Genomic DNA, 25434 nt, shown 5'->3' with positions numbered 1-25434 from the left:
CCAAGGTATCAATCCAGTAGGAGGTTGCGCGCGCGTCCCTAGTACGTGGACAAAACAAATAACTCCTCGCAACCAATGCGATAAGGGGTTGTCAATCCCTTCACGGTCACTTACGAGAGTGAGATCTGATAGATATGATAAGATAATATTTTTGGTATTTTTGTGATAAAGATGCAAAGTAAAATAAAGGCAAAGTAAAAGCAAAGGAAATAACCAAGTATTGGAAGATTAATATGATGAAGATAGACCCGGGGGCCATAGGTTTCACTAGTGGCTTCTCTCAAGAGCATAAGTATTTTACGGTGGGTGAACGAATTACTGTTGAGCAATTGACAGAATTGAGCATAGTTATGAGAATATCTAGGCATGATCATGTATATAGGCATCACGTCCGAGACAAGTAGACCGACTCCTGCCTGCATCTACTACTATTACTCCACTCATCGACCGCTATCGAGCATGCATCTAGAGTATTAAGTTAATGAAAATAGAGTAACGCCTTAAGCAAGATGACATGATGTAGAGGGATAAACTCATGCAATATGATGAAAACCCCATCTTGTTATCCTCGATGGTAACAATACAATACGTGCCTTGCTACCCCTACTGTCACTGGGAAAGGACACCGCAAGATTGAACCCAAAGCTAAGCACTTCTCACATTGCAAGAAAGATCAATCTAGTAGGCCAAACCAAACTGATAATTCGAAGAGACTTGCAAAGATAACCAATCATACATAAAAGAATTCAGAGAAGATTCAAATATTATTCATAGATAATCTTGATCATAAACCCACAATTCATCGGTCTCAACAAACACACCGCAAAAAGAAGATTACATCGAATAGATCTCCACAAGAGGGGGGGAGAACATTGTATTGAGATCCAAAAAGAGAGAAGAAGCCATCTAGCTAATAACTATGGACCCGAAGGTCTGAGGTAAACTACTCACACTTCATTGGAGAGGCTATGGTGTTGTAGAAGCCCTCCGTGATGGATGCCCTCTCCAGCGGAGCTCCGAAACAGGCCCCAAGATGGGATCTCATGGATATAGAAATTTGCGGCGGTGGAATTAGGGTTTTGGCTCTGTATCTGATCGTTTGGGGGTACGTAGGTATATATAGGAGGAAGGAGTACGTCGGTGGAGCAACAGGGGGCCCACGAGGGTGGAGGGCGCGCCTGGGGGGTAGGCGCGCCCCCCTACCTCATGGCCTCCTCCTTTGTTTCTTGACGTAGGGTCCAAGTCTCCTGGATCATGTTCGGTGAGAAAATCACGTTCCCGAAGGTTTCATTCCGTTTGGACTCCGATTGATATTCCTTTTCTTCGAAACCCTAAAATAGGCAAAAAACAGCAATTCTGGGCTGGGCCTCCAGTTAATAGGTTAGTCCCAAAAATAATATAAATGTGGATAATGAAGCCCAATAATGTCCAAAATAGTATATAATATAGGATGGAGCAATCAAAAATTATAGATACGTTGGAGACGTATCAAGCATCCCCAAGCTTAATTCCTGCTCGTCCTCGAGTAGGTAAATGATAAAAACAGAATTTTTGATGCGGAGTGCTACTTGGCATAATTTCAATGTAATTCTTCTTAATTGTGGTATAAATATTCAGATCCGAAAGATTCAAGATAAAAGTTTAATATTGACATAAAAATAATAATACTTCAAGCATACTAACTAAGCAATTATGTCTTCTCAAAATAACATGGACAAAGAAAGTTCATCCCTACAAAATCATATAGTTTAGTCATGCTCCATTTTCGTCACACAAGAATGCTCTCATCATGCACAACCCCGAAGACAAGCCAGGCAATTGTTTCATACTTTAGTAATATCAAATCTATAAACTTTCACGCAATATATGAGCGCGAGCCATGGACATAGCACTATGGGTGGAATAGAATATGATGATGGGGGTCATGTGGAGAAGACAAAAGGGAGAAAGTCTCACATCAACGAGGCTAATCAATGGGCTATGGAGATGCCCATTGATTGATGTTAATGCAAGGAGTAGGGATTGCCATGCAACGGATGCACTAGAGCTATAAATGTATGAAAGCTCAACAAAAGAAACTAAGTGGGTGTGCATCCAACTTGCTTGCTCATGAAGACCTAGGGCACTTGAGGAGGCCCATTGTTGGAATATACAAGCCAAGTTCTATAATGAAAATTCCCACTAGTATATGAAAGTGACAAAACAAAAGACTCTCTATCATGAAGATTATGGTGCTACTTTGAAGCACAAGTGTGGCAAAGGATAGTAGCATTGTCCCTTCTCTCTTTTTCTCTCATTTTTTCCTCACTTGGGACAATGCTCTAGAAAATGATGATCATCACACTTCTATTTATTTACAACTCAATGATTACAACTCGATGCTAGAACAAAAGATGACTCTATATGAATGCCTCCGGCGGTGTACCGGGATATGTAATGAATCAAGAGTGACATGTATGAAAGAATTATGAACGGTGGCTTTGCCACAAATACTATGTCAACTACATGATCATGCTAAGCAATATGACAATGATGAATGTGTCGTGATGAACGGAATGGTGGAAAGTTGCATGGCAATATATCTCGGAATGGCTATGGAAATGTCATAATAGATAGGTATGGTGGCTGTTTTGAGGAAGATATAAGGAGGTTTATGTGTGAAAGAGCGTATCATATCACGGGGTTTGGATGCACCGGCGAAGTTTGCACCAACTCTCAATGTGAGAAAGGGCAATGCACGGTACCTAAGAGGCTAGCAATGATGGAAGGGTGAGAGTGCGTATAATCCATGGACTCAACATTAGTCATAAAGAACTCACATACTTATTGCAAAAATCTACAAGTCATCAAAGACCAAGCACTACGCGCATGCTCCTAGGGGGATAGATTGGTAGGAAAAGACCATCGCTCATCCCCGACCGCCACTCATAAGGAGGACAATCAAAGAACACCTCATGTTTCAAATTTGTTACATAACGTTTACCATACGTGCATGCTACGGGACTTGCAAAATTCAACACAAGCATTTCTCAAATTCACAACTACTCAACTAGCATGACTTTGATATTATTACCTCCATATCTCAAAATAATCATCAAGCATCAAACTTATCTTAGTATTCAGAACACTCATAAGAATTTTTTTACTAATCTTGAATACCTAGCATATTAGGATTATTTAAGCAAATTACCATGCTATTTAAGACTCTCAAAATAATCTAAGTGAAGCATGAGAGATCAATAGTTTCTATAAAACAAATCCACCACCGTGCTCTAAAAGATATAAGTGAAGTACTAGAGCAAAACTATATAACTCAAATGATATAAGCGAAGCACATATAGTATTCTAACAAATTCCAAATCATGTATGGCTCTCTCAAAAGGTGTGTACAGCAAGGATGATTGTGGTAAACTAAAAAGCAAAGACTCAAATCATACAAGACGCTCCAAGCAAAACACATATCATGTGGTCAATAAAAATATAGCTCCAAGTAAAGTTACCGATAGAAGTAGACGAAAGAGGGGATGCCTTCCGGGGCATCCCCAAACTTTGGCTTTTAGGTGTCCTTAGATTATCTTGGGTGTGCCATGGGAATCCCCAAGCTTAGGCTCTTGCAACTCTTTGTTCCATAATCCATCGAGTCTTTACCCAAAACTTGAAAACTTCACAACACAAAACTTAAAGTAGAAAATCTCGTGACCTCCGTTAGCGAAAGAAAACAAAAGACCACTTCAAGGTACTGTAATGAACTCATTCTTTATTTATATTGGTGTTAAACCTACTGTATGCCAACTTCTCTATGGTTTATAAACTATTTTACTAGCCATAGATTCATCAAAATAAGCAAACAACACGCGAAAAACAGAATCTGTCAAAAACAGAACAGTCTGTAGTAATCTGTAGCTAGCGCAAGACCTGGAACCCCAAAAATTATAAAATAAATTTCTGGACGTGAGGAATTTATCTATTAATCATCTGTAAAAATAATTAACTAAATATCACCTTCCAAATAAAAATGGCAGCAGTTCTCGTGAGCGCTAAAGTTTCTGTTTTTTACAGCAAGATATCAAGACTTTCCCCAAGTCTTCCCAACGGTTCTACTTGGCACGAACACTAATTAAACACAAAAAACTCAACCAAAACAGAGGCTAGGTAAATTATTTATTACTAAACAGGATCAAAAGCAAGGAATAAAAATAAAATTGGGTTGCCTCCCAACAAGCGCTATCATTTAACGCCCCTAGCTAGGCATAAAAAGCAAGGATAGATCTAGGTATTGCCATCTTTGGTAGGCAATCCATAAGTGGCTCTCATAATAGATTCATAAGGTAATTTAATTTTCTTTCTAGGAAAGTGTTCCATCCCTTTCCTTAACGGAAATTGGAATCTAATATTTCCTTCCTTCATATCAATAATTGCACCAATCGTTCTAAGGAAAGGTCTACCAAGAATAATAGGACATGAAGGGTTGCAATCTATATCAAGAACGATAAAATCTACGGGCACATAATTCCTATTTGAAACAATAAGAACATCATTAATCCTTCTCATAGGTTTCTTAATAGTGGAATCCGCAAGGTGAAAGTTTAAAGAGCAATCATCAAAATCACGGAAACCTAACAAATCACACAAAGTCTTTGGAATCGTGGAAACACTAGCACCCAAATCACATAAAGCATAGAACTCATGATCTTTAATCTTAATTTTAATAGTTGGTTCCCACTCATCATAAAGTTTTCTAGGGATAGAAGCTTCCAACTCAAGTTTTTCTTCATAAGATTGCATCAAGGCATCAACGATATGTTTAGTAAACGCTTTATTTTGACTATAAGCATGAGGAGAATTTAGCACGGATTGCAACAAGGAAATACAATCAATCAAAGAGCAATTTTTCATAATTAAATTCCTTGAAATCCATAATAGTGGGTTTAGCAACATCTAGGGTTTTAATTTCTTCGATCCCACTTTCATTAAATTTAGCATCAAGATCTAAAAACTCCGAATTTTTAGAACGCCTTCTAGGTAAAGGTGGATCATATTCAGTCCCATCACTATCAAGATTCATATTGCAAAACAAAGATTTGATAGGGGACACATCAATAACTTTTAGATCTTCATCTTTATTTTCATAGTTACTAGAAGAACACGCTCTTATAAAGGCATCTTTCTTAGCACGCATCCTAGCGGTTCTTTCTTTGCACTCATCAATGGAAACTCTCATGGCTTTGAGAGACTCATTGATATCATGCTTAGGTGGAATAGATCTAAGTTTCAAAGAATCAACATCAAGAGAAATTCTATCAAACGTTCCTAGCCAACTCATCAATCTTAAGCAATTTTTCTTCAATCAAAGCATTGAAATTCTTTTGCGAAGTAATAAATTCTTTAATATTAGATTCAAAATCAGAGGGCATCTTATTATAATTTCCATAAGAATTGTTGTAGGAATTACCATAATTATTAGAGGGATTACTAGGATAAGGACTAGGATTAAAATTTCCTCTATACGCGTTGTTACCAAAATTGTTCCTACCAACAAAATTCACATCCATAGATTCATTATTATTCTCAATCGAAGTAGACAAGGGAATATCATTAGGATCAGAAGAAACACTCTTACTAGCAAATAATTTCATAAGTTCATCCATCTTTCCACTCAAAAAATTAATTTCTTCTATCGCATGCACCTTTTTATTAGTAGATCTTTCAGTATGCCATTGAGAATAATTAACCATAATATTATCTAGGAGTTTAGTAGCTTCTCCTAAAGTGTTTTCCATAAAAGTGCCTCCCGCGGCTGAATCTAAAAGATTTCTAGAAGCAAAATTCAATCCGACATAAAAGTTTTGTATAATCATCCACGAATTCAAATCATGAGTTGGGTAATTACGTATCATTAATTTCATCCTCTCTCAAGCTTGTGCAACATGTTCATGATCAAGTTGCTTAAAATTCATAATATCGTTTCTAAGGGAGATGATCTTAGCGGGAGGAAAATACTTACAGATAAAAGCATCTTCGCACTTGTTCCAAGAATCAATACTATTTTTAGGCAAAGACGAAAACCAAGCTTTAGCGCGATCTCTAAGCGAAAAAGGAAATAGCTTCAACTTAACAATATCATTATCCACATCTTTCTTCTTTTGCATATCACACAAATCAACGAAGCTATTTAGATGGGTAGCGGCATCTTCACTAGGAAGGCCGGAAAATGGATCTTTCATGACAAGATTCAGCAAAGTGACATTAATTTCACAAGATTCAGCATCGGTAAGAGGAGGAATCGGAGTGCTAATAAAATCATTGTTGTTATGATACGTCTCCAACGTATCTATAATTTATGAAGTATTCATGCTATTATATTATCAACCTTGGATGTTTTATATGCATTTATATGCTATTTTATATGATTTTTGGGACTAACCTATTAACCTAGTGCCCAGTGCCAGTTTCTTTTTTTCCTTGTTTTTGAGTTTTACATAAAAGGAATATCAAACGGAGTCCAATTGACGTGCCAATTTTTGATGATTTTTTATAGACCAAAAGAATACCCCGGAGTAAAAGAGTTGGGCCAGGAGAGTCCCGGGGCGTCCACGAGGGTGGTGGCGCCCCCCCCCCCCAGGCGTGTGGTCATGCCTCGTGGACGCCTCGGGCACCTCCTTGACGTGAGACCGGCGCCAAAAATTCCTATAAATACAGAAACCTTGGAAAATTAACCTAGATCGGGAGTTCCGCCGCCAGAAGCCTCCGTAGCCATCGAAAACCAATCTAGGCCCTCTCTAGCACCCTGTCGGAGGGGGACGTCATCACCGAAGGGCATGGAGGAGGATCCCAGAGGGGCCATCATCACCATGAAGGCCAAGGACCAGAGGGAGAACCTCTCCCCATCTAGGGGAGAGGCCATGGAGGAGGAAGCACAAGGGGGAGAACATCTCCTCCTCTCTCGTGGTGGCACCAGAGTGCCATCGGGAGGGGAATCATCGCCGCGGTGATCGTCTTCATCAACATCACCATCATCATCATCACCCTCATCTCTTTTACTCGGTCCACTCTCCCGCACCCCGCTGTAATCCCTACTTGAACATGGTGCTTTATGCCAGATATTATGATCCAATGATGTGTTGCCATCCTATGATGTTTTGAGTAGATATCTTTTGTCTTTGGGTTGATTGATGATTTAGATTGGTATGAGTTGTATGTTTTACTTTGATGTTGTCCTATGGTGCCCTCCGTGTCACGCAAGTGTGAGGGGTTCCCGCTGTAGGGTGTTGCAATACGTTCATGATTCGCTTATAGTGGGTTGGTGAGTGACTGAAACACAAACCCGAGTAAGGGGGTTGTTGCGTATGGGAATAAAGAGGACTTGATGCTTTAATGCTATGGTTGGGTTTTACCTTAATGATCTTTAGTAGTTGCGGATGCTTGCTAGAGTTCCAATCATAAGTGCATATGATCCAAATAGATAAAGTATGTTAGCTTATGCCTCTCCCTCATATGAAACTGCAATAGTGATTACCGGTCTTGTTAACGATTGCCTAGGACAATTCCGCACACCGATCCACCATTATTCCACACTCGCTATCTATAATATTTAGTAATATATTCTAACTTCATGATAACATCACCTACTTTTATATTTTAGCTCTCCGATATCATACAAAGTTATCCTCTTCATACCCACAACCTAATTTTATTTCTCGTTGCTAGTTGGAAGCAAATGTTCGGTGTACGTAGAGTCGTATCAGTGGCAGATAGGGCTTGAGACAATATTGATCTTACCTTTAGCTCCTTGTGGGTTCGATACTCCATACTTATCACTTCCACCTTTGGAAATTTCTACGATGATTCCTTGCACTTGGGGATTATCAAGCTCTTTTCTAGCGCCATTGTCGGGGAGCAATAGCGTGGGGTTGATATTCTCGTGTGTGCTTGTTTGCTTTCTTCACTAAGTAGATTTCGTTTTTCCTTTTTGTTTCTGTTTAGTTGTGGGTGAAACATACAATTTTTTTAAAAGAATGAAAATACCAAAAAAATTACTTGCCTCTCATGCCTAAAAAGTTTTTCAAAAAGAGAAGTGATTGGAAAGTTATGCATTGAAGAAGTGAGGGTCGACCTTGAGCACTCGTGTTCATGCTCACGGAAACAATGTAGAACTTTTCATGGAAGTTTCTATGTAAATAATTATCCCCTTATATATATCCATTGTATTATAAAAATAGTGTGCCAAGCTTTGGTTTTAGGATGATTAGATTGCTTGTTTACTATGTGCAGAACAAAAACAAAAATTTTGGCTGTAGCGCGTGATTTTACATTTTTTACTAGAAAGTCAAATGGGTCTGAAACTTTTTGCACATTAATTCTGTATAAATTTTTCAAATTTTCAAACTTATTTCATAATTGTTGGAGATACAGAAGTTTACTAAACCTTCAGATTACTACAGACTGTCCTGTTTTAGACAGATTCTGTTTTTCGTGTGTTGTTTGCTTATTTTGATGAATCTATGTGTTGAAACATGAACACGTCACGTGTACCCTCGACACCGGGGGTGATGCACCACAGCTCACGTCGAAGGAGACCCGACCGACAGTACGATACGCAAGACAGTCGACGGGCGCTTTTGCAGACCCGAAAACCCCACACCCCCGGGAGGGACCCCGTCAGGGAGTGCGGCGGCTATGGGCTGCCCTAGGTCGATTCGCTCGCCCCTAGAGCCTCGGAATTCACAGCTCTCAAACACGAAGAACAGCAAAGAACGAGAGAGAAGAACGGTGGAGAGATAAAACGTAGATGAAAAAGTAGTATATTGATTTGTTCGATTGTGTGTTGTTCAATCGGCCGTCACCCCCAACATATATAAGAGGCTGCTGGACTTCCCGTACAAGTAAAGAATTCATCTAGGCTTTCCTTACAAGAAAAATTACATCAATTCACGTCCTAGAGTCCTAATTCTATTCCAACTCGGATTCAGTCTGAATCTGGCCCAAACCCTGTCTTCCTTCTTGCGCGGGCCGCCGGGCTTGCATATGATCTCCGATCAAGACGGCCCAAATATCAAACTTGTGCGCCTAGACGATACGAACAACTCTCATGTTGATCACTTTTTCAAATAAGTCCATCTTGAATACTTTTCGAGGTCATCTTTATCTTCCAGTCGGACTCGGTCTTGCAGTAGACTGGATTATCCGAGTCTCGTAGTGAATTTGTAGGCTATATACTATCTCTGATGATGATGACTCCAAAATCAAAGTTTACCGTCTTGATGATACGCACAACTTCTGTATTGAACACTTCTTCATCCGAGGTCATCTTGATAAACTTTCAGGCATATGTTCAATTTCACTCGGATTCGAGCTCATCCACTCGGATTAGAGTCATTCACTTGGATCGTCCGACTGGATTTTTTCACTCGGATGCTTAGAATCTTTCACTCGGAATACAATTTTCACTCGGATGACCATATTTTCACGCGGAAGGCAATATTTCCATTCGAATGACTATATTTCCACTCGGAAGGCATTATCTTATTCGATCAGCAAGTTTTCGTCCCGATGGTAATCTTTCACTCGGAATATTTTCACCTGGAGGACAATTTCATTCGGATGACCATATTTCCACTCGGATGACTATATTTCCACTTGGATAATAATAAGTTCATCCGGTCAGCAAACTTTCACTGGACCGGTAAATTTTCACTCGACCATAAACTTTCACTCGGATGGTAAACTTTTCACTCGGATTTTCCGACTGAAAACATAGCCTGATCTTGATTTGTCTCTCCAGGCCTCATATGACCTCGGATTGAGACGAATTATATATGAAAATCGATCGGCTCGACGAGATGAAACTTTTCTGTGTTGAAGGTTTTTCAATTCAAGGCCGTCTTGAAGGCCGAATTGCTCACGCTTTGCATCAGACACTCATCAACATGTGTTTGGTGTCAAGCGTAATATTTTGGTCTCTGGCCTGTCTAGACCGTATTGACTATAACTTTTGCATATGAACTCGGATTGAGATGATTTATATATGAAAATCGATCGTCTCGACGAGACGAAGACAATTCCTTTAGAGCACTCCTTCATCTGATGTCATATTGAGGGCATAATCTGCCGAAAAGCACTCAGAACATTAAATTTTGTCACTCGGAGTATAGCTTCGGCCACTGAGATGAGGTCGAATGGCGATAGCCTAAACATCAAAGTTGTTCCACTCGACGATATAAAACTTTCTCATGCTGAAAACCCTTTCACTCTGTATCTTGCCAAAACCAGGTGTCAACACATGCCCCCCTGTTTTTCGGCAAAGCTTGCATGCCGAAAAATAATATGCATAGTGTTCGTTCTAAGGACGATGTCAACACTCCATCGGCCATTTATTTTTCTCAGGACGATAATTATGTATCGGCCATGTTTGTGCTAAGGGCGATAATTGTATATCGGCCATTGCCTACTTAGGCTTCCTGCCATACACTCGGGTAGTACTTCTTCAAATATTTGCCATTGAGAGCTCGAGGTAACAATGCCCCTTGTATTGATTCCACCAAATATGAATTTCCGGGAACAACTCTTGCAATCCTAAAAGGACCTTCCCAACTTGGAGACCACTTCCCGAATTTTCTATCTCTTGAACCAATCGGCAGAATCACTTTCCAGACGAGATCACCAACTTGAAAATTCTTCAACTTGACTTTCTTATTGTAAGCTCTTGCCACCCTCAACTTATCTCTCTCTATGGCCTTTAAAGCAGCCAAACGTTTATCGGCAACCTCATCAATATTGTCCATCATTAAGTTATAAAAGTCTATTGCCGATAAATTATTTTGTTTGGCTATTCTCAAAACATTCAAATTTGCCTCCACTTGTAAAACAGCCTCTTGACCATATACTAGCTCATATGGAGTCACCTTCGTAGCACCATGCCTTGAAATTCTATGTGCCCATAAAGCTTCAGACAATAACTCATGCCATTTCCTTGGATTATTCTCAATCTTCTTCTTGATGAGCTTGATTAAAATTTTATTGCTAGATTCGGCTTGTCCATTAGCTTGGGCATAATACGGAGAGGAATTGAGCAACATTATATTATAAGATTCGGCAAACTCTCTGACTTGGTGTGACATAAAAGATGAACCTTGATCTGTAGTTAACGTTTGAGGAATACCGAATCTACGAATAATGTGCTTGGTTATGAATTGAATTACCTCCGTATGTGTCATGTTCTTGAGAGGTACTGCTTCAGACCATTTAGTGAAATAATCGGTTGCCACCAACACGAACCGATGCCCCTTTAAGGAAGATGGATGAATTTGCCCAATAAAGTCTAAACCCCATCCTCTGAAAGGCCATGGCTTGATAATAGAATGCAACATAGCAGCAGGAGCCAACTGAATATCACCAAATTTTTGACAAGCTTCGCACCCTTTATAATATCTGAAGCAATCATTAATCATGGTCGGCCAATAAAACCCAGCACGTCGTAATAACCATTTCATCTTGGGAGCCGACTGGTGAGTACCACAAATGCCCTCATGTACCTCTCCCATAGCAACTCTTGCTTGGTCCTCATCCAAGCACTTTAAAAGAACATCATCAACTGTTGGGCGATAAAGGTCATCATCCCTCATAATATATTTAAAAGCCATACGCCGAACAACCCTGTCCACCCTTTCACTCGGATTGCGCAAGTAGGCAACAATGGGCTTCCTCCAGTCGGAATTGTCATCTGCACTAGATTTTTTGTTAATGACCGAATCAGTGGGTTTTGGTTCGGCCTCTTCTATACTGGCAAGACAAGACATCGGACTTTGAGAAATATGAAACATGCCATGATCAACATGATATCCAGATGCTTGTTGTGCCAACTCATTTGCTTTCCAATTGTCATGTCTAGATATATGTGCAATGCTAAAACAATCCAAAGTAGAAATTATATCTAGACATCTATCAAGATAAACATTAAGTGATTCGTCAAACACTGAAAGACTCTAGATATTTGCTGCACTACTAGTAATGAATCACCGTAAGCCTCAATATGTGTAACACCTATAGCAAGTAACATCTCTAGGCCGAATAACAATGCTTCATATTCGGCTTGATTGTTTGTGCAAAAATATTCTAAGCGGCATGAGGCTTCAAAAACAGCACCATGAGGAGATATATAAACAATACCAACACCCTGGCCATTGCTACAAACTGAACCATCAAAGTATAATCTCCATGGTACTAATGAAACAAGGTTCATATCAACATCATTCTTGTCATTAATCTGATGTTCAACAATGAAATTAGCAACAATTTGGCCTTTCATGGATTTTAGAGATTCATAAGCCAAATCATATTCAATCAAAGCATAAGCCCACTTGACAATTCTACCACTAAGAATTGGCCTATGCAACATGTATTTAATGACATCGGTTTGACAAGCTACTACACAAGCACTCGGCACTAAATAATGTCTCAGTTTTGTGCAAGCATAATATAAGCATAGACATAATTTTTCAATAAATGTATACCTTGTCTCGGCGTCCAATAAGCGCCTGCTCAAATATGTAATAGCATGCTCTTTTCCCTCGGTTTCTTGAGTCAAAACAGCACCAATAACTCCTTCCTTTGTTGCAATGTAAAGCCTGAAGGGTTCTCTATGCTTGGGTGCTTTCATCACCGGAGGAGTGCACAAATAGTTTTTGATCATATCAAATGCTTCTTGCTGTTTTGCCCCCCAAGTGAAATCAGCATCATTCTTCAACCGAAGGATAGGAGTAAATGCATCAACTTTCCCTGATAGATTAGCTATGAACCTTCTCAAATAATTGACCTCGCCAAGGAACTTTTGCATATCTCTCTTGCATGTTGGAGCTTCCACTTTCTATATGGCCTCTATCTTTTTGGGATCAATCTCTATGCCATCTTCATGAATAATGAAACCCAAAAACTTGCCAGCTGACACGCCGAAAGCACACTTCAAAGGATTCATCTTCAGTCCATACTTTTTCATTCTTTCAAAAGCTAAACACAAATCGGCCAAGTGAGATTCAAAAGCATCCGATTTGACAACAATATCATCAATATAAACTTCAAGTATGATACGGAGTAAATCATGAAAAATCAAATTCATAGCCCTTTGATATGTGGCTCCAACATTTTTTAATCCGAATGTCATCACTGTCCACTCGAATAAACCAAGGAAACCAGGACATCGGAAAGCCGTTTTGTACATGTCCTCTTCGGCCATAAAAATTTGTTTGTATCCGGCATTACCATCTAGAAAGCTAATAACCTTATGTCCAGAAGCATCATTAATAAGCATATCGACTATTGGCATAGGATACTCATCTTTGGGTGTAGCCCTATTCAAATCTCTGAAATCAATGCACATCCTCAACTTGCCGGATCCTTTCTTCTCCACTGGGACAATGTTAGAAATCCACTCAGCATACCTGCAAGGTCGAATGAAATTAGCTTCAAGCAGTCGACCGATCTCTTCCTTGATCCGGTCATATGTTTTCGGATTAAATTTTCTGGCCGACTGTTTATAAGGTCTAAAACCGGCCTTTATAGGCAACCGATGCTTCACTAGCTCTCGGCTTAACCCTGGCATCTCATGATATTCCCATGCAAAGCAACAAACATATTCTTTCAATAGCCCGATTAACTTAGCTTTACAATCGGCTTTCAAATTTTTGTTTACAAACGTCGGTCGAGTGACTGAACCATCTCCAATATCTACCTCTTCTAATGGATCGGCCGACGTAAAACCTTGTCCAAGTTTATCCATGTCATCCAACTCCTCTATAGACTCATACATATCGTTCTCACTGGACCGATACTTTACAAGACGTTTTTGTAACCACTTGGAATTAGGATCCATTTAAACATATCATACCTTGGAGCTGATTGCATTCAGTCGGCTTTAAAGAGACAGGCACAAAACGTTTCTTGGTCGCGCTGAGAAAATCAAATTCTGATAAGTCACGTCCCGTCAAGCAAGTAGCATTGGGGTGTTGCGAATCCACCGATGCATCGGCCAAAGCAACACAGGCCGGGTTATCTGCATGAATGACTTCCACTTCATCATCAACCCACTGAATCAAAAACTGGTGCATAGTGGATGGCACGCACTTTGCATGAACCCAATCACGGCCTAGTATAATGTTGTAGTTACCTTGTACCTCAGCGACAAAGAATGCAGTAGCCAAAGTTTTGCTTCTGACTGTAAGCTCCGCATACATTACACCTTTGGCTTCAGTTTTCTCTTTGCCTTCAAACCCGTTGAGCACCATATTGGTCTTTATCAATTCTTCATCAGGCAAACCCAATTTCTTGAAGACCGAATAGGGCATAAGATTTACCACAGCACCTCCATCCACAAGCATCCGAGTGAGGGGCGATCCATTGATATGACCTCTGAGATATAATGGTTTCAGATGCGTTACTGGTTCTTTTGGCTTCTCGAATATTGCGTTTTTAGGGCCAAAATCCAGCTGAGCCACCTCCCCTTCTTCATCTACAACACAAAACTCAGCAGGTAAGTAGTACACCATATTGATATCCATACCTTCATGAACCGGCGTAGACTCATAGTCCAACATATCAGCCTCCTCCTCGAGTGCATCCACCGATTCTGAAATTTGTCCGAGTGATGGATAAGTAAGAAGTGTCGTAGACGATGTCATATCTGTTGCATCGTCCTCCTTTGGTGATGTAGGTATTGCTGTGATAGATGTAGAAGCTGCTGTATCTTGTATTTGTTTAGGCCTCCACACTTGTTTTGGTGGAACCATGGGTCGAGTGTCATTGAACAACTTATCCCTTTGTTTCTCGGCCTCCTGTTCTGCCATCTCTCAACTCCTTAACCTCTGTAGTTTCCTCTTTTGTGTCTTTGTTAGCCCTGGAGGACACCACTTTGGCTGAGTGTATTTAGGATCTCTCGTTTTTACTCGGCTGGTGCTTGCTTCATGGTCATTAGCCGAGTGCTTTGGCGCGATAGCAAGTATCGGCTCAGTCGGATTGCTATGCACAATCGGCTGTTGTATGGCGAATGTTTCGGTGCCCAAGATAAGTGAGTCGGCATCCATTTTCTCCTTGCCTTTTCCCGACTCAACCGCTGCAACACTTGGTGATTTAACACGCCATTCTTTTTGACTTTCCAGATGCATGAAATTTCCACTCGGGCGCACCTTTTTACTCTGATGGAATCCACTCGGATGAATATCACTCGGATGGAATTCAGTCGGATGGAATCTACTCGGCCACATTTTTTCACTCGGATAGCTTCCACCTGGGTGCACTCTTACACTCGGATAATTTCCATCCGGTCGCATGTTTTGACCAGCCGACCGATAGTTACCGATGTTCAGTCGGCCTCTATATGAATAGTTAAGTCGATCCCAAACAGATTGCGTATGCTCTTCTGGAAACGGCGCCCTCGGTACACTCGGTTTCATATACTGACTGAACATATCAGCTGATGGTGACCTTGGTCGCTTCATATGAGTCGGCCGATTAAAGCTAGAACCAGCCGACTGGTTGGTGTACTTGGATAGTAACATATCAAAAGTTGGCTTGATCCGCTTGCGTTGTACTTTAACTTCATTCCTTTTCTACTTGCCAATTTCTGGACTTGGGCTTGACAAATCTCACACGAGCATTTTCTTGCACTTGTAGTTGCCCCCCGAGTGTCGGATTCTTGATGGTGATTTTGATCACTTCCTTGCCATCGGGTTGCTTACCAAGCACAACCTGTCTCCCCAAGACCTTGTTGTCCTCCTTGTCTTTCCTGGGCTCACCAACAATGACATTAGCTTTATTAGCAGATTCGGCTACCTCCGGCCGAATGAGTAGCTTCTTCCCCTCCAAATCCATGGTATTCATTGGAAAAGGCTGTTTATCAACTTGCATCTCAGAAAAAGTTCAATCATCCGTCATTAATGGCCGATTGTATCTGTCGTCGAAAAACATTGCAATCGTTAGTAGCATGAGAAAAAGAATTATGATACTTGCAATAAGCACGCCGTTTTAGCTCTTCAAACGGCGGTAAAGTATGAGATATTCTAATAATCTTAGCCTGCAGCAAAGCATCAAATATTCTATCACACTTAGCAATGTTAAAAGTAAACTTCATCTCTTCATCACGATTCTTATGAATCAGTTTTAGATCATTGCAAGTAAAGGGTTTGGCCTTAGATGGCCAAACAAATTCAGTAGCAAAAACATCACCCTCATCGTCCGAGTGATCACTATCATATTCCACCATATTCATCTTTGGACGATCGGCTTTGTATCTATGCACTTCTTTGAGATCTTTGCTTCGGCTTTCCTGAGCCAAAGCCCTTTGTAAGACTTGGTTGATATTTAAGAACTCATAACCTTCTAGCTTTTCTATAATGGGAGTTCTCAAACCACTCAGCACTAGGTCTGCCAAGTCTCTCTCGGTTATCACCAAACTAAAACACCGGTTTTTTGTTTCTCTGAATCTCTTGATGTAATCGGAGACCGATTCATCATGCTTCTGTTTAACCGATGTTAGATGTGATAACTTGAGTTCATTGTCGCCGCTATAAAAGTGATCATGAAATTTCTGCTCTAGCTGTGACCAAAGCCGAATGGAACCATGTGGTAAAGAAGAAAACCATGAAAATGCAGTACCAGTTAAAGATAAAGGAAACAAACACACTTTCAACTCATTTAGTGAGCCTGCTTCACCTAGTTGTGCTAAGTATTGACTAACATGCTCCCATGTGGTTTTTGTGCCCTCTCCATTGAACTTAACAAAATCTGGAATCTTATATCCCGGAGGGCACTGGATGGCATCAAAGTACTCGGGGTACGGCTTTTGGTAAATCCGATTCCGAGGTAACTCAACTCCAAAATTCTCTCTAAGCATCTTAGCCATCTCCTCTCTAAGATTAGCTAGACCATCATCCGTAGTGGACGATGAAGCTTGTGGCAGTGACATAGGAAGAGTATGGTTACTAGCTTTAGGTAGGAATTGTGCCATGTATGTCGACCCATAATTTGGTAGTGGTCGAGTGGTTGTAGCTGTAGGTAGAGTTTGGTCCGGCGTTGCCACCGAACCTGTCATGCTCATAATAGGATTAATGGGTGTAGTCACAATCTGATTTGTTTGGGTAGGATAATAAGTCATCGGCACGGGAGGTGCCGATGCAATAGGTAAAGCCAGATTAGGGTTTTGCACACTAGCAGCTATACCGTTATTACCACTAGACGATTGAGATATATTCTTCTGAGCATTAGTATTTTCTATAAAAGTTTGATAGACTAGATTGTTACCATCAGCAATATGACTTTCAATCTCAGCCCACCGCTCAGGAGAAAAGGCAGTACTTACAGAGGGTTTAACCTGCTCGGCTTGAAGAGGAGGGAACTTGATTTCTTCAATCGGAGTGATGTTGCCTTGGCGATCCTTCTTGAACTTTGCAAGGAACTCCTGCAAGTCCTTCTCCTCGCGCGCCTTCTTGTACTCCTCATAAACTTGGCGATGATCGGCCGATATCTCATCAAGACTGGGCTTAATGATGTTATCGGCGTCTACCTCAGATGGCTTGGGAATATCAGACATGGTGGATGATGACGATTGATCTTTGTTCCCCAGCGGAGTCGCCAAAAAGTGTGTTGACACATGAACACGTCACGTGTACCCTCGACACCGGGGGTGATGCACCGAAGCTCACGTCGAAGGAGACCCGACCGACAGCGCGATACGCAAGACAGTCGACGGGCGCTTTTGCAGACCCGAAAACCCCACACCCCCGGGAGGGACCCCGTCAGGGAGTGCGACGGCTATGGGCTTCCCTAGGTCGATTCGCTCGCCCCTAGAGCCTCGTAATTCGCAGCTCTCAAACACGAAGAACAGCGAAGACCGAGAGAGAAAAACGGCGGAGAGATAAAACATAGATGAAAAAGTAGTATATTGATTTGTTCGATTGTGTGTTGTTCAATCGACCGTCACCCCCAACATATATAAGAGACGGCTGGACTTCCCGTACAAGTAAAGGATTCGTCTAGGCTTTCCTTACAAGAAAAATTACATCAATTCACGTCCTAGAGTCCTAATTCTATTCCAACTCGGATTCAGTCTGAATCTGGCCCAAACCCTGTCTTCCTTCTTGCGCGGGCCGCCAGGCTTGCATATGATCTCCGATCAAGACGGCCCAAATATCAAACTTGTGCGCCTCGATGATACGAACAACTCTCATGTTGATCACTTTTTCAAATAAGGCCATCTTGAATACTTTTCGAGGTCATCTTTATCTTCCAGTCGGACTCGGTCTTGCAGTAGACTGGATTATTCGAGTCTCGTAGTGAATTTGTAGGCTATATACTATCTCTGATGATGATGACTCCAAAATCAAAGTTTACCGTCTTGATGATACGCACAACTTCTGTATTGAACACTTCTTCATCCGAGGTCATCTTGATAAACTTTCAGGCATATGTTCAATTTCACTCGGATTCGAGCTCATCCACTCGGATTAGAGTCATTCACTTGGATCGTCCGACTGGATTTTTTCACTCGGATTCTTAGAATCTTTCACTTGGAATACAATTTTCACTCGGATGACCATATTTTCACCCGGAAGGAAATATTTCCATTCGGATGACTATATTTCCACCCGGAAGGCATTATCTTATTCGATCAGCAAGTTTTCGTCCCGATGGTAATCTTTCACTCGGAATATTTTCACCTGGAGGACAATTTCATTCGGATGACCATATTTCCACTCGGATGACTATATTTCCACTTGGATAATAATAAGTTCATCCGGTCAGCAAACTTTCACTCGACCGGTAAATTTTCACTCGACCATAAACTTTCACTCGAATGGTAAACTTTTCACTCGGATTTTCCGACTGAAAACATAGCCTGATCTTGATTTGTCTCTCCAGGCCTCATACGACCTCGGATTGAGACGAATTATATATGAAAATCGATTGGCTCGACGAGACGAAACTTTTACGTGTTGAAGGTGTTTCAATTCAAGGCCGTCTTGAAGGCCGAATTGCTCACGCTTTGCATCAGACACTCATCAACATGTGTCTGGTGTCAAGCGTAATATTTTGGTCTCTGGCCTGTCTAGACCGTATTGACTATAACTTTTGCATATGAACTCGGATTGAGATGATTTATATATGAAAATCGATCGTCTCGACGAGACAAAGACAATTCCTTTAGAGCACTCCTTCATCTGAGGTCATATTGAGGGCATAATCAGCCGAAAAGCACTCAGAACATTAAATTTTGTCACTCGGAGTATAGCTTCGGCCACTGAGATGAGGTCGAATGGCGATAGCCTAAACATCAAAGTTGTTCCACTCGACGATATGAAACTTTCTCATGCTGAAAACCCTTTCACTCTGTATCTTGCCAAAATCAGGTGTCAACACTATGGGTAGTATCGGGGGGTATGAACCATGGTGAAGTTGGAATACAGTAGATATAGTTCTAATATGAAATTGGAATGAGTTTGCAACAGTACATAAAGGTAGTGATTTGCTTTATTATACTAACGGATCTCACAAAGTTTTTGTTAAGTTTTTTGTGGATGAAGTGTTCGAAGAACGAGGAGTTACCGATGTGAGAAGAATAAAGAGAGGCAAGAGCTCAAGCTTGGGGATGCCCAAGGCACCCCAAGTAAATATTCTAAGGATACTCAAGCATCTAAGCTTGGGGATGCCCCAGTTGGCATCCCATCTTTCTTCTTCAACAATTATCGGTATACCTCGGTTTTTGTTTCGTTCACATGATTTGTGTCCTTTGTTTTTTTGTTCTTCCTTTATGAACCATGCTAGTATGAGATAGCCCTTCATTGATTTATATAATGCTTAATGTGCTTCACTTATATCTTTTAAGTATGATCTTATAGAATTGCTCTTTGTGCTTCACTTAAATGTTTTGAGTATGGTTGTATAGAATGCTTCATGTGCTTCACTTATACATTTTGAGCTTGGACATTAGTTAGTTTATATTAATTGTAGAAAGCTCCATGAACTTCACTTATATCTTTTGGAGTATGAATAATACTTTCATCTAAAGCGGGTTTGGAAAAGTGTCAACTCTAGGAACTAGTTATCCCGCTATTCCGAATGAGAAGAATTTTGCTTATGTGGAGAGTAGAAAAATTTCTATGCTTGTAGATCATGACAATAATGCTTTATGTGATGGTTATATTGTTTAAATCATTCATGATGCTACTGAAAATTATTATGAGGGAGGAATACATGCTTGTAGGAGTGCAATAATATCAAGTTTTCTCTCTATGTGCTTAAAGTTTTGAAGTTATACTTGTTTTTCCTTCCTATGCTAGTTGATTCTTGTTCCCATAAATTGTGTGCTCACAAAATCCCTAGGCATAGGAAGTGGGTTAGGTTTAAATGTGCTAGTCATATTCTTCGTGATGCTCTCTTTATGTTCAAGTCTTATCTTTCATGTGAGCATCATTGAAATCATCATGCCTAGCTAAAAGGCATTAAAGAAAAGCGCTTGTTGGGAGACAACCCAATATTTACCCTTACTGTTTTTGTGTGTTTACATGATTAAGATACTGTACTAATCATGTTTTATAGCTTTTGTTTCAATAAAGTGGCAAGTAAGACCTTTGGGAAGACTTGGGTGAAAGTTAATGTGATCTTGCTGTAAAAAAACAGAAACTTTGCGCTCACGAGATTAGCAGCCATTTTTTTTACAGAAGAGTGCTTTGGTGCTGATTCTTTTTGAAGAAGATTAATAGACAAATTACTCACGTCCACCAATTTATTTCATAATTTTTTGAGTAGCAGAAGTATGGTTAGTGTTCAGATCATTACAGACTGTTCTGTTTCTGACAGATTCTGTTTTCATTGCATAGTTTGCTTGTTTTCTAGTTTCTATGACTTACATTCCTCAATATAAATTATAGAAATTATATGGTACAGTAGGCATTGTGTGAGAACAATTACAATCTTTGTCTTTGATAGTACCAAGGTGAATGGTTTACTCTTTATTGAAGGAAATATGCCCTAGAGGCAATAATAAAGTTATTATTTATTTCCTTATATCATGATAAATGTTTATTATTCATGCTAGAATTGTATTAACCGGAAACATAATACATGTGTGAATACATAGACAAACAGAGTGTCACTAGTATGCCTCTACTTGACTAGTTCGTTGATCAAAGATGGTTAAGTTTCCTAGCCATTGACATGGGTTGTCATTTGATTAACGGGATCACATCATTAGGAGAATGATGTGATTGACTTGACCCATTCCGTTAGCTTAACACACGATCGTTTAGTATGATGCTATTTCTTTCTTCATGACTTATACATGTTCCTATGACTATGAGATTATGCAACTCCCGTTTATCGGAGGAACACTTTGTGTGCTACCAAACGTCACAACGTAACTGGGTGATTATAAAGATGCTCTATAGGTGTCTCCGAGGTACTTGTTGGGTTGGCGTATTTCGAGATTAGGATTTGTCACTCCGGTTGTCGGAGAGGTATCTCTGGGCCCTCTCGGTAATGCACATCACTTAAGCCTTGCAAGGATTGGAACTAATGAGTTAGTTGCGAGATGATGTATTACGGAACAAGTAAAGAGACTTGCCGGTAACGAGATTGAACTAGGTATTGAGATACCGACGATTGAATATCGGGCAAGTAACATACCGATGAAAAAGGGAACAATGTATGTTGTTATGCGGTCTGACCGATAAAGATCTTCGTAGAATATGTAGGAGCCAATATGGGCATCCAGGTCCCGCTATTGGTTATTGACCAGAGAGATGTCTCGGTCATGTCTACATAGTTCTCGACCCCGTAGGGTCCGCACGCTTAATGTTCGTTGATGATATAGTACTATATGAGTTATGTATGTTGGTGACCGAATGTTGTTCGGAGTCCGGGATGAGATCAAGGACATGACGAGGAACTCCGGAATGGTCCGGAGATAAAGTTTGATATATGGGTTAATAGTGTTTGGTCACCAGAAGGGTTCCGGAATTCACCGGAAGGGGTTCCGGATGTTTCACGAAATGTTTGGGTACAAGAACACTTTATTTGGGCCAAAGGGGAAAGCCCACAAGGTTTCTGGAAAGCGCAAAAGGAAGTTTTGCGGAGTCCAGGGGCCAGACGCCAGGGTCCCTGGCGTCTGGGTCCAGACGCCGGGAACCCTGGCGTCTGGCCCTGGAGTCCGAGAAGGACTCTTGCCTTTCGGGTGAAACCGACTTTGTGGAGGCTTGTACTCCAAGTTTCGACCCCAAGGCTCAACATATAAATAGAGGGGTAGGGCTAGCACCCAAGACACATCGAGAAACACCAAGCCGTGTGCCGGCAACCCCGTCTCCTCTAGTTTATCCTCTGTCATAGTTTTTGTAGTGCTTAGGAGAAGCCCTGCGAAGATTGTTCTTCACCAACACCGTCACCACACCATCGTGCTGCCGGAACTCATCTACTACTTCGCCCCTCTTGCTGGATCGAGAAGGCGAGGACGTCACCGAGCCGAACGTGTGCAGAACTCGGAGGTGCCGTGCTTTCGGTGCTTGGATAGGTCGGATCGTGAAGACGTACGACTACATCAACTGCGTTGATATAATGCTTCAGCTTATGGTCTACGAGGGTACGTAGACAACTCTCTCCCCTCTCGTTGCTATGCATCACCATGATCTTGCGTGTGCGTAGGATTTTTTTTTGAAATTACTACATTCCCCAACAGTGGCATCCGAGCCAGGTTTTATGCGTTGATGTTATATGCACGAGTAGAACACAAGTGAGTTGTGGGCGATATAAGTCATACCGCTTACCAGCATGTCATACTTTGGTTCGGCGGTATTGTTGGATGAAGCGGCCCGGACCGACATTACGCGTATGCTTACGCGAGACTGGTTCTACCGACGTGCCTTGCACACAGGTGGCTGGCGGGTGTCAGTTTCTCCAACTTTAGTTGAACCGAGTGTGGCTACGCCCGGTCCTTGCGAAAGTTAAAACAACACCAACTTGACAAACTATCGTTGTGGTTTTGATGCGTAGGTAAGAACGGTTCTTGCTAAGCCCGTAGCAGCCACGTAAAACTTGCAACAACAAAGTAGAGGACGTCTAACTTGTTTTTGCAGGGCATGTTGTGATGTGATATGGTCAAGACATGATGCTAAATTTTATTGTATGAGATGATCATGTTTTGTAACCGAGTTATCGGCAACTGGCAGGAGCCATATGGCTGTCGCTTTATTGTATGCAATGCAATCGCCCTGTAATGCTTTACTTTATCACTAAGTGGTAGTGATAGTCGTAGAAGCATAAGATTGGCGAGACGACAATGATGCTACTATGGAGATCAAGGTGTCGCGCCGGTGATGATGGTGATCATGACGGTGCTTCGGAGATGGAGATCACAAGCACAAGATGATGATGGCCATATCATATCACTTATATTGATTGCATGTGATGTTTATCTTTTATGCATCTTATCTTGCTTTGACTGACGGTAGCACTATAAGATGATCTCTCACTAAATTTCAAGAAAAAAGTGTTCTCCCTGAGTATGCACCGTTGCCAAAGTTCGTCGTGCCCAGAGACCACGTGACGATCGGGTGTGATAAGCTCTACGTCCATCTATAACGGGTGCAAGCCAGTTTTGCACATGCAGAATACTCGGGTTAAACTTGACGAGCCTAGCATATGTAGATATGGCTTCGGAACACTACGACCGAGAGGTCGAGCGTGAATCATATAGTAGATATGATCAACATAATGATGTTCACCATTGAAAGCTACTCCATTTCACGTGATGATCGGTTATGGTTTAGTTGATTTGGATCACGTGATCACTTAGAGAATTAGAGGGATGTCTTTCTAAGTGGGAGTTCTTAAGTAATATGATTAATTGAACTTAAATTTATCATGAACTTAGTACCTGATAGTATCTTGCTTGTCTATGTTTGATTGTAGATAGATGGCCCGTGTTGTTGTTCCGTTGAATTTTAATGCGTTCCTTGAGAAAGCAAAGTTGAAAGATGATCGTAGCAATTACATGGACTGGGTCCGTAACTTGAGGATTATCCTCATTGCTGCACAGAAGAATTACATCCTGGAAGCACCGCTGGGTGCCAGGCCTGCTGCAGGAGCAACACCAGATGTTATGAACGTCTGGCAGAGCAAAGCTAATGACTACTCAATAGTTTAGTGTGCCATGCTTTACGGCTTAGAACCGGGACTTCAACGACATTTTGAACGTCATGGAGCATATGAGATGTTCCAGCAGTTGAAGTTAATATTTCAAGCAAATGCCCGAATTGAGAGATATGAAGTCTCCAATAAGTTCTATAGCTGCAAGATGGAGGAGAATAGTTCTGTCAGTGAGCATATACTCAAGATGTCTGGGTATAATAATCACTTGATTCAACTGGGAGTTAATCTTCCGGATGATAGCGTCATTGACAGAATTCTCCAATCACTGCCACCAAGCTACAAGAGCTTCATGATGAACTATAACATGCAAGGGATGGATAAGACGATTCCCGAGCTCTTCGCAATGCTAAAAGCTACGGAGGTAGAAATCAAGAAGGAGCATCAAGTGTTGATGATCAACAAGACCACTAGTTTCAAGAAAAAGGGCAAAGGGAAGAAGAAGGGGAACTTCAAGAAGAACAGCAAGCAAGTTGCTGCTCAGGAGAAGAAACCCAAGTCTGGACCTAAGCCTGAAACTAAGTGCTTCTACTGCAAGCAGACTGGTCGCTGGAAGCGGAACTGCCCCAAGTATTTAGCGGATAAGAAGGATGGCAAGGTGAACAAAGGTATATGTGATATACATGTTATTGATGTGTACCTTACTAGAGCTTGCAGTAGCACCTGGGTATTTGATACTGGTTCTGTTGCTAATATTTGCAACTCAAAATAGGGACTACGGATTAAGCGAACACTGGCCAAGGACGAGGTGATGATGCGCGTGGGAAATGGTTCCAAAGTCGATGTGATCGCGGTCGGCACGCTACCTCTACATCTACCTTCGGGATTAGTTTTAGACCTAAATAATTGTTATTTGGTGCCAGCGTTGAGCATGAACATTATATCTGGATCTTGTTTGATGCAAGACGGTTATTCATTTGAATCAGGGAATAATGGTTGTTTTATTTATATGAGTAATATCTTTTATGGTCATGCACCCTTGAAGAGTGGTCTATTTTTGATGAATCTCGATAGTAGTGATACACATATTCATAATGTTGAAGCCAAAAGATGCAGAGTTGATAATGATAGTGCAACTTATTTGTGGCACTGCCGTTTAGGTCATATCGGTGTAAAGCGCATGAAGAAACTCCATACTGATGGACTTTTGGAACCACTTGATTATGAATCACTTGGTACTTGTGAACCGTGCCTCATGGGCAAGATGACTAAAACGCCGTTCTCCGGTACTATGGAGAGAGCAAGAGATTTATT

This window comes from Triticum dicoccoides, chromosome 4A, assembly GCF_002162155.2.
Source record: "Triticum dicoccoides isolate Atlit2015 ecotype Zavitan chromosome 4A, WEW_v2.0, whole genome shotgun sequence".
Lineage (NCBI taxonomy): Eukaryota > Viridiplantae > Streptophyta > Magnoliopsida > Poales > Poaceae > Triticum > Triticum dicoccoides.
This window is presented reverse-complemented; position numbering follows the sequence as displayed.